Source organism: Hippocampus bargibanti, linkage group LG06 (genome assembly GCF_051943395.1).
Source record: "Hippocampus bargibanti isolate YZ-2025 linkage group LG06, ASM5194339v1, whole genome shotgun sequence".
NCBI lineage: Eukaryota > Metazoa > Chordata > Actinopteri > Syngnathiformes > Syngnathidae > Hippocampus > Hippocampus bargibanti.
The window spans coordinates 11,523,612-11,538,056 of NC_142739.1; the positions used below are offsets into that span (position 1 = coordinate 11,523,612).

At 40.1% G+C, this 14,445-nt stretch overlaps 1 pseudogene across 1 annotated transcript; it reads right to left on the bottom strand.

Moving 5' to 3' along the window:
• Nucleotides 1-9,675, bottom strand: LOC148896476 (uncharacterized; annotated as a pseudogene). Its single transcript, XR_016115304.1, has 4 exons — nucleotides 8,544-9,675; nucleotides 6,290-7,122; nucleotides 1,531-1,585; nucleotides 1-948 (listed from the first exon to the last, which is right to left on the bottom strand). The product of XR_016115304.1 is annotated as an uncharacterized LOC148896476 (transcript).
• Nucleotides 9,676-14,445: the final 4,770 nt, after the last annotated feature.

Consider the following 14,445-nt stretch of genomic DNA (forward strand, 5'->3'; position numbering starts at 1 on the left):
TTCACAAATGACTAACTGGTTCTCCATTTATTAGCAATTAAATACATTTGAACATCAACAAAACACAGCAATGGCAAAAATAAAAAAGTGACACTGGTGCAGTTCTTATAGATAAGAACTCAAAATGCATTTGAGGCTCCAGTCGAGGGCCTGTTTGAAGGCACAATGAGCTGAAGAGCTGATGTAGCTATTCTTATTGTGGTACAGAGAACCATCACATTTTTAAAAATGAGATTCACAACCCTATCTTTTGTTTTTTTTTCCTTGGAAAAAAATACTCAGTTTTTGTGCTCAGGCGGGGATGAATTTACTGTACCCTCACCCCATCTGCATTTTGAATGCTGTTTTCTTGGGGTTTCTCTAATGCCCCTTGTGCAAAAATTAAGGTAATCATAAAAATTAAGTGTTTTGACAACCCGAATGGTTTTAAAACTCATATTAATACATTAATACAATTATTTAATTCAATCCTCTGCTGTTCATGATACTGGTGTCACAATTTTTGCAAGTGCTGCATTTTTAAAAAAATGTTTATGTATTGTTGCTTGGTCGCTAACAATGTTTTGCTAAGCGCCAACAGCACCTGCAACACGAGTTCTCATGTCTTGACTGAAACCGTCTGCAACTCTTGTCCATATGATTTTCAAGCTAAGTCATTGCATTTCTGAGCCATCACGTGGCATGGCTTCTGCATGACCTTTTTGTGGTCTGAGCAATGGCAGAGGACTGCTGGGTTCTGAGCTATTATTGATGAAAAGGGCGCTGTGCATTGGTGAGCAAGGCAGCCATCTTGCTGAAGTTGAGGGTGCACCAAATATTTGGCCATGTTTGTCTTCCATGCTAATGTCTTCATTTTGACAGTCAGTATGCCCATCGTCTCTTTTGTGCTCTGGATTGCCATCATACTTGTCCCAAAAGGTACTTCCTTGGACCCCCTTCCTTCAAAACCTGCACATATGAACATTCAATGGGTGTTGTTAAGTAAGTAGCTCAAAGTAGTCTGTAATTGTGTGGTGGTATATTGACCTTTCTGATCATGTGAATGTTTACATGAAAGGGTCTTCATTCAACGACTTCATTATGAACTCATTCACTGCCATTCACAAATGTATTCTGGAATTGCAAATATGACAGAGCGCCATTTCCGAATTTGTTCGGGTTTTGTTTTTTTCATGATCGGGTGTCGATAAACCGCTGGCCATGGCGTCTGCCGATGTTCATTTCCTTTTGATTATGATCATTTCCTTTTCTTCCATGGTAACGCTTTGTTCCAGCTTGCGCTGTTGCTAAAGCGCTACATAAACCAATATGTATGTATTGCATTGTATTTTGGACAGCCGCCCCCATTTCAAGCATAGATAACTCCAGACCCATTTAACTTAGTAATTAACGTTTTTTTTTTCTGATGAAAGAGAGTCTAAGGTTTCTAAAGCTGTCTTGAATGTTTATGTAGTCATGGAGAAGAGTAACCTTGTCCCAAACCTTTTTCATTCCCTGGATGTGGTTTGACGCTTTTCTCGGGTTACTTACACTCCATTTCATGAAATTGCATGTGGGCACTTAGGATGGATGTCGAGTTGTTTTTCTGCGGACAAAGGCGACAGTTAAAAGTGCGTTTTGACTGCACGCGTGCAGATACCGACAGGGTCTGTTCGGCAGAGGAAAGGTAGTCGGCTTCGTGCAGTCGAAGCTTGTGACAACATTCCTTTGAAGGACAACCGACGCCTCCGGACAAGTTGTGTCCATTGATGGGTTAAAAGTGATCGTTCATTCCTGGTTCATCGCTTTACAGAGTGTTAGAAGTGGGATGGTGAAATCAGCAGGAAGCCACATGTTGAACAGAATAAGTTATTTTAATCTTGTAGACAGCAGGGATATTTTAAAGTCAGCCGAGGAGGCAGAGAGGAAGAGAGAGAAAGATGCGCTGGGAGAGCATTTATGTAAGATGGGCAGGATGTGACATTATAGGATGTGACATCATGTAAAGGCAGGTAGGATATGACGTATCAGGAAGTCAAACAAAAACAAACGATGCAAAAAGATGTTTAAAGATGTTCGTATCGCGAATTACTCCAACATCCATAATTTGTAAAATCACGTCAAATGACTTCTACTGAGCGTATTTTACAAAGGTTCCACCGCATATAGCTATATTTTACATTTTAAGACTCTCGCTGAATATTCAGGTCTTGTTTTTGAGTTGGTGACGATTCCTGACGTCACGTCAGGAACGCCCCTGACCGAGAAAGCGACACAAAATGCATTTTGGGTACTTTGTTTGGTCTGAAAACTTCGTGTTGATCCGTGTGGATGGCAAAATTAGAAGGAAAACACATAAATAACGCGATGGTGAATCGTTGTGTGTTGCACCAAGACAACTATTTGATATTCGGTGACACAAATTCCCAGCAGACAAATCAGCCCATTTCCAACGGAGCTTGGGCGCCATCTTGTGCATGTTCTGGGTGCTTACACATCCGTCCTGACGCCTCAAAATGACCCGGAAGAATTTCTTTAATCGATTGCAAACATTTATGCTTTCCTCTTCACAACTATTTGAATCATATTCATAACTGGATGAGTAACAAGAAAGCATCTTCTCCGAATCTGAAGCCATTGTTTTGATTCTCGAGCAAGGCAAGAGGTCATGGCGTGACGTCACGAACTAGGGGGCGGGACCTTCTGAAAATGAAACTTTCTCAGATCATTTTGAAGTAGAGTAAAGTCTCGTTATATCAATTTCGGTTATATTGATAATACTGCTTATTATGATACTATTTTCATTTCCCGGCAAACTTCTAGTCTTTTTATGTATAATTAGTTGCGTTTAGTACGATACATGGTTATTATGATAATCCGGTTACTACGGTGCCCTTTTTCATCTCCCGCCGGCCATTTTGCTATGTTTATATCGATACAAAAGCAGCTTAAGGTGAATCTTTATTTGCTTAGGGGTTTCGATATAGTACCACCATTATCAAAATCTGTATCGGTCGCGCTGTTGGTCACGTGACCAGCTTCTGTGTCTTGCGCAGTGTAGCAGACGCCATTTTCTACCATTTGCAACCATGGCGAAACGAAAGAATTGTGACCTTGGAACAAAATACAATGCAATCGGGGCTGTTGAAGAGAATTCAACAATGAGCAAATCCTCCATTGCAAAAGAATTTGACGTGCCGCAAAATACTTTATCAACGTGGTTGAAGAGTAAGGATAAAATAAAGACCGCTGCTATAGCGGGTCGGTCTTTTTGATAACAAAACGTAGCAGTTATCACATACAAACAGGAGCTGTTGTTACGTTGTCGGGTCCTCCCAAGCCCCAGTCAGTGACTAGCTTCCATGTTTCGAACTGTCATACGCGAGCACAACAAAAAAGGCGTAGCAGAGCTTATATACAGATCACGAATTTCAACCATGGGCAAACGTAAGAATTGTGACCTCGGAACGAAGTACAAGGCAGTAGTGGCTGTCGAGGAGAATCCAACAAGGAGCAAATCCTCCATCGCGAAAGAGTTCGACGTGCCGCAGAATACTTCATCAACGTAATATAAAGGTTGCAGTTTTTGTTTTCCATACATGTATTTAATTGTGTTGTATTCAGATACAGTAAAGTCTCGTTATATCGATATTGGTTATATCGATAGTACCGCTTATTACGATACTATTTTCATTTCCCGTGCACATTTCTAGTCTTTTTATGTATAATTAGTTCTGTTTAGTACGATACCCTGTTATTACGATAATCCGGTTATTACGGTGCTCCTTTTCATCCCCCGCCGGCCATTTTGCTGTTTATATCGATACATCGGTCGCGCCATTGGTCGACTTGGTCACGTGACTTGGTTACGTGACACGCCATCGGTCGCGCCATTGGTCACGTGACTTGGTCACATGAGTTTGTTACGTGACCAGCACCCGTGTAGCAGAGCCATTTTCATTTTCAGACGCTAGCTCGTGTGTAGCAGACGAGATTGAAGTGTTTGTGTTAAAAGGTAAAAATGGGAAGCAGAAGAAGATGGATGACTTTTTTAAATTGCATACATAATACAGTAAGATGTAAGCGTTGCAGTTTCCCTGTTGTGTTATGTACATGCCCACTGTACTGTATATGAATGCAATCGTTTTTTGCAACGTTTCTTGTTTTGTCTGCTGAAGCATTATTAACATTCCACACTGTGCATTAAAGGACAACCGATGTCACTTTTTATTCAAATGCAAAACACCAATAAAAATGACGTCACGGCAAGACGTCTTGCATCGCTTGTGAATCCAAACAATGGCTTCAGATTCGGATATTCGGATAATATGCTTTCTTGTTACACATCCAGTTATGAATATGATTCAAATACACTGTAGTTCTGAAGATGAAAGCATACATGTTTGCAATCATTAAAGAATTGTGCCATTTTGAGGCAACATTGGGGGAACATCTCTCACCCAAAAAAAAGAGGCACAAAATGGAGCTCATGGCCAGCTCCGTTTCTTATATGGCGCTTGGCTGCCCTCTTTTGGCGGCTTTTGTTAATGCAGTTCGGCGCAGGATCGGATATATCGATAGTCCGGTATAGTCCGGTTATATCGACATTTTTTCCAACTCCCGAGAATATCGATATAACGAGACTTTACTGTATATTTATCGCTTGCAACAATCACTGTTTTTCATATGTTTGTACATGCTGGCGTTCGTGGTTTCGTATGTATAGCACAACCTGAGGATTTGGCATTGGTTGCATTTTTGAAAGGAAATAGTTATTAAAAAAAGTGTAAAGACGTTTTTATTTAATGCATAAATTCATTTTCACTTCACTACTGTACAAAAGCATGCTAGATACGCAATCCATGAACCCAATGAGAAAATTACATGCCATATCAAAGATCCCCCATTTACGTATTGCCCCCTCCCCCGCTTAATGCAGTTCGGCGCAGGATCGGATATATCGATAGTACGGTTATATCGATATTTTTTCAGACTCCCGAGAATATCGATATAACGAGACTTTACTGTAGTTTTGGGAGACTTTAAGTCATTTTTATTGGCGTTTTTCATTTGACTAAAAATATCAGCCAGTGTGTTTTGGGTATTTTAGATGCTATAGAACGTTTTTCTGATGTCAGTTAGGAAACAAAAAAATGGTGTCAGTTGTCCTTTAAAGGACAACCAACCACCATTTTTTTGGTGTCTGTTGTGCTCGAGAATCAAAACAATGTACAACAATTTCTCCACTGTGAGACTAATAAAGGCATATCCAATAATAATAATCCAATAATAATCCAATACAATGGCTTCAGATTCGGAGAAGATGCTTTCTTGTCATCCAGTTATGAACATGATTCAAATAGGTCTGAAGAGGAAAGCATAAATGTTTGCAATCGATTAAAGAAGTCCTTCCGTGTCATTTTGAGGCGTCTGGACTCCAATGTTGCGTCCCAGAAAATGCACAAGATGGCGCCCAAGCTCCCTTGGAAATGGGCTGATTTGTCTGCTGGGAATTTGTGTCAACTAGTATCAAATACAGTAAAGTCTCGTTATATCGAGATTCTCGGGAGTTAGAAAAAATGTCGATATAACTGTACTGTCGATATATCCGTCCTGCGCCGAACTGCATTAAGGGGGGGGGGGGGCACACGTAAACGGGGGATCTTTGATATGGCATGTCATTTTATCATTGGGTACATGGATTGTGTATCGAACATGCTTTTTGTAAGTAAGTATCTTTTGTATCGATATAAACATATCAAAATGGCCGGCGGGAGATGAAAAAGAGCACCGTAGTAACCGGATTATCGTAAAAACCACGAATCGTACTAAACGGAACTAATTATACATAAAAAGACTAGAAATGTGCACGGGAAATGAAAATAGTGTCGTAATAAGCAGTATTATCAATATAAACGATATCGATATAACGAGACTTTACTGTAGTAGTCTTGATGCAACACACAACGATTCACCATCGCGTTATTCATGTGTTTTCCTTCTAATTTCGCCATCAACACGGATGAACAGAAAGTTTTCAGACCAAACAAAGTACCCAAAATGCATTATGTGTCGCCTTCTCTGTCAGGGGCTTTCCAGAAATGACGTCACGTCAGGCATCGTCATCAACTCGAAAACAAGACTTCCTGAATATTCAGCGCGAGTCTTAAAACGTAAAATATAGCTATATGCGGTGGAATCTTTGTAAAATGCGCTCAGTAGAAGTCACTTGAAGTGATTTTACAAATTATGGACACAACTTGTCGGAAGGCGTCGGTTGTCCTTTAAGCTTTAAAGGGAAAATTCTTACCACAATCAGGATGACATAAGAGCCGCTCGCTGGTGTGCAGATTCTGCCTTTCTTGAAAGAGAGTCTTGTATGTGAAGGTCTGACCGCAAGAACGCAGGAAAGAGCGGAGTTGCTCAGTGTGCTTGCACCGATGGGCTTCCATCACGGAGCTGCGTGTGAAAGCCATGCTGCATTCCGGACATTCGTTGGTTAGTTAAGGTGACATTGCTGGTGGCGGCGCATTCTTCTGTCGTCTGGAAAGGTTTGACCACACTTGTTGCATGTCCAGCTGCCCTCATCTGAGTGTTTGCGCATGTGCTTGGCGACAGCACGCCTTACTCTGAACTCTTTCCGGCACAGCGTACAATGATAAGGCATGTCATCTGTATCGGTGCATTGGTGATACCTTAGTTTTGGAGCTGTTTGGAAAAAACTGTCACATGTCGCACACTGAAAACGAGCTTCCTCCTCATATTTTGCCTCTTCTTGATGCATGCGTATGTGTTTCATGAGTCTTCGACGATCTTTAAAGGAAAGTCCACATTCTAAACATTTGAGGGGAACGAGTTCATTCTTGTGTGAACGATAGTGGCGGTGAAGGTAGAACATCTCAGGAGAGGGGAAGGACGTTCCACACTCGTTGCACACCATACGAAGCTTTTCATGCTTATTTGTTGAATCAATGTCCTGCCCATTGTTATTCTCTTCGTGATCTTCAATCACATAATCTATCGAGTACACATCTTCCAGTCGGTCCTCTAATAGTTCTTTCGCAGGGCTTGGTCGATCAGCCTTCTCATATGTGTGAGAAAGAGCGTGCTGTTCTGGGAGAGTTTTTCCTGTCATCTCCAAAACTGAAAATCAAAACCAACTTAAACAAAATTACAAGTTGATAGCAAACAAATAAATGTACAAACATGGCAACTTTGATGATAAAAATGAAAAATTACAAGGGACGAGTTTGATGGAAACTTACTACATGCCATAGAATATTTCCTGTCACCCGAATTAAATTTCGAAATATCCAAGTACTTGTGTAAATTATAATTTTTGTGAGAATGTAATAGCAGAAGGAGTAAAAGTTATTCAGAACAGTATTTAAAACAAACACATTCCCTAAAATGTATTTTCTTTCTACCTATTAATTTGCCGACTGTATTAAATCGAACTGTGTATGATTTTGTTGGTGTACCTTCCTTGCGTTAAAAACATTTCGTTTCATGCACATTTTAAATACCAAGCAATTGAGCTTGAAAATTGTGTCTATCAACCTCCACATTCTATTTTTGAAATTGCTTTCAGGCAGCTGCAGAAGTTAGAACCGAATCAGCAGCATCATGGCGACCACGGGTAGACCAAAGATCCACACTTGTAATTTTCTTTTTGTTTTCATTCAAATCAGTGCAACCCTGCGCCTCAGTTGATAAGCAGAAAAGTATTTCATATTAGATCGGTTGTAACTAACTTTGTTTTTTACTTGTTAGCATAGATTAGCATTTAGTCGAGCGAGACTATCACTACATGTATTTGTGTTAAAATGCTGAAATGAAATTTATATTGAAAACAATTGGTACTTTAGAGAATTGAAGGTATGAATAACTAAGCACATGTTTATTAGGTGCCTGCAGAATTGTAGTTAGGTTGCCCCCACCAGCAAAATTTAAACGATGAACTATGTATGCTTTGTGGTTAGATGGATGAAATTAGCTGCACATTTCTTAACACAAAATGTATATACCGCCTCTTACATGAAACATATGTTATGTCTTACTTTACAGGAATGCTCAAGCGAACAGTAAAATACAACGCACGAGCGCGTACCAATTTTGTCCGAGTCGTCCTCGTATTCGTTTCCGGAAAAGTCAAAGAACCTCTGCAATCAGTCTTCTCGTGAATTACATATGCCGTCGTTGCCACTGTCGCGCTCTCAGTGTAAATTAATCGTGTTTGCCAATGACAACTGTTGAGATCTTCAGCGCTTTCGCGATGCATTTGGGAGAATAAAGAGTCGAGAAGGTCATCTTGTTTAGATCATACAAGTAGGATATTTATTTGCCGAAGCACAGACAGCAACCGCTGCGTTCACCGTCGTACGAGAAGCCCAAAACATATACATACACACACTGGCTTTTATCGCTGTCAAGTCACGTGATGTCGCGTCGTGGCTAGGTTGCCAGATCAGTTCAGTATTACAGCGTTACATAAAATGAGGATACAATCTAACTTTCTCAACAACAACAAATCTGTCTTGCAATGGGGAATGTGTTTTACTTACTCGCCAAAAAGTTGAGGTCGTTTTATCGACCTGCTGTGGTGTTGTGGTCGCCATAACTCCGCCGCCCCAGATTAGATTTGGGGCCGAGTGGACTCGAGCTCCAAAGTAAATTAATCACGCAGCTCGAAACGGAAATGGCGTTTGTTCGCGAGTCGATTTTCAAATTAAAACGTTGTAGGTGTCTGGGGGTTACGTATACCGAAATACGTGTTAAGTCGATAAGAGTTTAAATTAAGTACGTATTGAATTTGAAATGTCATTTACATAAATATCGATGAAAAGGTTTCTTCAGCCGTCATCTGTACTTCTTTAAAACCTTAACCCACTCATGTACGACTGAGACCTTACACAGACGTATTCACATAAATAGCAGAGAAAATAAATACAATGAATACATTAAAGTATAGTAAGAAAAATATTCTCACTTCATTAATATCAAATTATTATTGTCAATCCACCCATCTATTTTCGAATCCACTAAATCACTGAAGGGTTGGGGGCGTGCTGGAGCCGATCCCAGCTGTCTTCGGGCAGTAGGCGGGGTACATCCTGAACTGGTTGCCAGACAATTGCAGGGAACATGTCGACCACAGGTGTCAAAGTGAATGCCCGCGGCCAAATCTGGCCCTATTTTATTCGGCCCCCAAGAGTAAATCAAAATTCAATGATGCTTGCTCAAGTCCGAACCAAAATTTCAAATTGTCATATGTAACCCACAATAACAAGACGCCCATTTCACGGTAAGATCAGAGCATTGTCATCAAATGGTGAGTATAGTTTTTGCTTTTTTGAATGTTGCCCGATGACCATGTTGTGTTTGGGAGCCTTTTACTGAGCGAGTTGCTTGTTTTGTAGCCACAAAGGGACATAAGTCTTCTTGTGCCGGTCCCAAGCCCGGATAAATACAGAGGGTTGTGTCATGAAGGGCATCTGACATAAAAGCTTGGACAAAACAAACATGCGGATCAAACCTCTAAAGATGGAGGACACTTATTTGCTGTGGCGGCCGCTTGAAGGGAAAAGCCGAAAGGAAAAGAAGAATAACAATAACAAGAATTATTCTCGGGCGGCCCGGTAGTCAAGTGGTTAGCACACCGGCTTCACAGTGCAGAGGTCGCCGGTTCGCGTCCCGGTCCGGCCTCCCTGTGTGGAGTTTGCATGTTCTCCCCGGTGGGTTTTCTCCGGGTACTCCGGTTTCCTCCCACACTCCAAAAACATGCATGGCAGGCAGATTGACTACTCCAAATTGTCCTTAGGTGTGAGTGTGACAGTGACTGTTTTACGTCTTTGTGTGCCCTGCGATTGGCTGGCAACCAATTCAGGGTGTCCCCCGCCTCGTGCCCGAAGACAGCTGAGATAGGCTCCAGCAACCCCCGCGACCCTAATGAGGAATAAGCGGTACGGAAAATGAGATGAGATGAGAAGAATTATTCTCAACTTCAGATGTGAAAACTAGTTATTCATTAATTTGTTGTGTGTTCTGTATGTAATATGTGGAGGGGATGAAACATTCTTATGGTTTCCTCAAATTCATGACGACTCCTGAGAGGAAACCGTAAATACAATGTGGCCGGCGGCAAAAAAACAGTTTGACACCCCTGATGTAGACAAATAACCACCCGCGCTCACACGTTGACCGAGGAACTCTTTGGAGTGATCAATCTGCCACAATTGCCTTTTTATTTCATAATGTCGCTTTTTCAGCCCATTGACAAATGAGTGTATAAATCCAAGTTAGTGAGTTGGACCTCTGTGTGTGGTCGTTCATCAGCGTTAAATAATGCCTGGACTATAAGGCTGGATTCATTCCCAGTGAGGGTTGAATTCCGCCAATACAGCACTTTATTAACAAATGTTTATTTTTCCTTTTTAAAAAATATTGGAAAGTAAATATTTATTGAAATAGCATGATGGCATTATGAAATTACAAGTAAATGTTCACCCTTTCATGCACCCTGTATCCTGATATCACAAACTAGTAACCCCTGTCCCTAAAAGTGTTCCAGAATAGCAAAAACATATTTCACGCTATTTTAAATTTCAATGGCCATATCATGTTTGTCAATTATTTCATGAAGGTGTATTTATTTCAAATGTTTTGATTCAATTTTGACTCTTTAGGGCAGGGTTCCCCAAACTTTTTCCTGTGAGGGCCACATAACTTTTCCCCTCTGTGATGGGGGGGGCCGGTGTCAGTTTGGAACAGAAAAAGTTTGACGATCGTAGGGGAGCTTTAAAAAATTGTTGTCCAGAAAGCCACACATAACCAAATAATCCTTTCCAGGTTCTTTACAGAAAAAAAGTCAAGAAACAAATAACACTATTAATGAAATAAATAATAACTAAATAACCCTCTCTGAGTTCTTCACAGAAAAAAAAAACAGGAAAGAAATAACAATATTTATGAAATAAATAACTAAATATCTCTCTTGGTTCTTCATAGAAAAACAGGAAATAACACTATTTATGAAATAAATAACTAAATAACTCTGTGTTCTTCATAGAAAAAAAAGTCATGTAAAATTAACTTTCTGTTGTGCCATGCACAATCTTAACAGATAAAAGTTCAGCTCAGTTGTCAGAGCAGAATCTCTCTGACACATATGAGCAGTCTCTTAAAGTTCTTGTGTTCCTTCCTTATAATCCTTTTGTAGGTTCCAGTAGGCTTGTAGACACCGCTGTTTGCAGCTCTCTCATCAACTTCCACGTGAAAACCACAAAGCAGGTTGAGAAAGTGAACTGAGTGATACAGCACCTACAGAGCACAATACATTTCACTAACAGTATGGCTGCAAAGATGGATTTTATCCCAGTAGATTTTATTATGATTATATTTGTTTACGCTCAGAATGACTCATTCAAGTTAGAAAAGTGAGCTTACCTATGTATGTTCATCAGTGTGAACTGTGGGTCTCCATCTGGCTGGTGAGAAGTTGAATATCAGGTTCCATTCGAGTTACAGCCAGTCTCAAGCACTGATGCAAATGTTCTTCTGTCAATCTTGATCTCATCGGAGATTTCAGCAGTTTCATGCGAGAAAAGCTTTTCTCACATATATACGTGCTGCCAAAAACTGTGGACATTTTCATTGCGTGTTTTTTGATGTTTGGATATGTGTCGTTTGGGAGGGCGGCATAGAAGTCAATGAGACTGTTGGGCTTGAATGAGGCTTTCGACCATCACAGTTCTGTAACTCAGGTCCAACATCTCCATGGTTTGGCACACTTGGTCAAAAATATCCTCTCCCGTTGTAGTCCCTTTGAGACTTTGGAGGGCTGCCAGCTCCTCGCATATCTCAAAGTTTGCGCTAACTCCACGTATAAAAATGAGCAGTTGCGCTGTGTCTTGCACGTCCGTGCTCTCACCCAGTGCTAATGAAAAAAGTCAAATTCTTTCGTCTTCTGCTGCAGCTGGGCATATACATTCATCCCGATTTCTTCACCGCGTCTGGTGATTGTACTCGCCGACAGACCTGCGGCATTATATGCATCTTTCTTCTCGGGACACGACTCCTCCGCGACAACATCCATACATTTAACAAACTCTCCGTCCGTGAAAGGCTTACCGCTGCTTGCTATCAGTTTAGCAACCCGAAAGCTGGCCCGAACGGATGCCTTCTTCAGCTGAGCTTGGCGTACAAATGTATTCTGCTGAGATAATAGTCCACTTTTCACTTTGAGAGTTTGTCTGCTTGTATTTGGCCTTAAGCTATCGTACTTGTCTTTGTGACGGGATTCATAGTGTCGCTGAAGATTGTATTCTTTGAATACCGCCACCGCTTCTTGACAGATGAGACAAACGGCCTTTTCTTTGCATTGAACACAAAAAAATAATCGTTTGTCCACTGCAGGTTAAATACCCTGCATTCTGCATCAATTTTTCTCTTACCTAACCTTTTCGCCATTATCCCGTTCTCTTTGACAGGAAGGTTTACAAGAGAAAACGGGTTTGGGACCAAATAGAACGCCAAACTGAGCGCACCTGAAAGTACCACCGGACTCCCCTCCACTTCCTCACACGTCACTTTTTTTGTGTTGCGTCGCATTGTGACCGACTCCTTTAGCGTTCTATTGTGAGCAAGCGTGTTTGTATTGTTCAATCACGATTATAAACAACATACATTGATTAAAATAGGAACAGATAATTATGAAAACCGACCTTTGACATGTAAAAGGATTTTTTATATTTCTGGAGGCCAAATAGGAAAAAAAACTGATAGCATCTCTGGTATTGTTCAGGGGGCCGGGCCAAATGTCCTGACGGGCCGGATACGGCCCGCGGGCCATAGTTTGGTGACCACTGCTTTAGGGCTTCAATAGAAAAGGAATTTGTTCGATCCAGCTAAATAAGAATTGCACAGGTGAGCGATCATTCTTAGTTTTATTTGTGTGTTAATATATATATATATATATATATATATATATATATATATATATATATATATATATATATATATATATATATATATATATAAAATATACCTTCTGCAAAACTATAAATATGATAGCAATATGCAATTATAAAGAACAATCTACACACAAATTGCACTGCATGCAGGTGTATAATCGCTCTACATATTTATGTACAGTATATTTTCACCCAAAAAAGATTTGACTCAAGCCCATTGTGATGCAAAAGCCTCAACCCTTCCTTGATGGTGCATACAAGCAAAAAGGGTTATGTTTCTTTGTCTCGAAATGCATTGAACCAAACACATTTTTAATGTGTTTCCAAAGCTGAAAAGGTATTCACTGTGAAACTGTTAAAACACAGGCATACATTAACATGTAGTTACAATAGCAGTTAAAATACAAGACAATACGCACAAAAGGTTTGGCATATTGGGGTGGGTGGGGAAATTTCAAAATGGCACTCTCACATTTACAGACGAACATGATACTGATAAACTTTCCAATGCATTTTTCTGTTTTAACCCTTACCGTGGCAAGGTACTGTTCATCAATATTTAGGGGTCATTGTGGTCTGATGTCAAAAATTGATATGGAACATTTATTTAACATGTTCACTCAAAACTTCGGAAAAGGTCTAATTATGTTTACCGTGAAAAATTAAGAGTGCGCTGTAGGTTCATTCTGAAATTTCACCTGAAAGCTGAATATTGTTATATTTCTGGGAGTAGTATGGTTGGATATATAAGGGCTGAACAATAAATCTAATTCAAATTGACATTCACGGTGGAACAAAAATGAAATTTTCAAATCACAAAGGCTGCAATTGGGATGAAAACTCTGCATTGTTTTGGTCACTTGATGGGCTTTAATTTTATTTAACCCTCATATTATGTTAAGGGGTCAATTTTACCCGTTTCCATGTTTCTGTTGACTAAAGCACTGGATATCCTTTCCTCAAAATAGTCCTAAAATATCCCAATGGGATAGAAAATATGTTGTCACTCTTTTCAAGTATGTTGATAACATCGCAGAAACAGTTGTTGCTGATGTCACCTATTATTTGACTGTTTTGTGTGGATTTTGACATACGGGTAGAAATGACCCACAACATGATCAACATAATACAATATACAGTAAAGTCTCGTTATATCGATATTCTCGGGAGTCGGAAAAAATATCGATATAACCGGGCTATATATATCCGATCCTGCGGCATGTTAATTTTCTCCTTGCGTTCATAGAAATAGTATCGTAATAAGCAGTACTATCGATATAACCAATATCGATATAACGAGACTTTACTGTAATATAATACGAGGCTTAATAGATGCTTTTTTATTGAGAGAAATCCAGACCTGGATGGCACTCAATTCCTTGAGTTGCAATAAAAGAAAAGAGAAATTATGGTGTTTGGTTCCAGGGCCTTAGTCCGAAGAACTAAGCGGAGGCGCAAAAGGGATTCAGCCTTTTCGTTGCTGGTTTAATTGTTT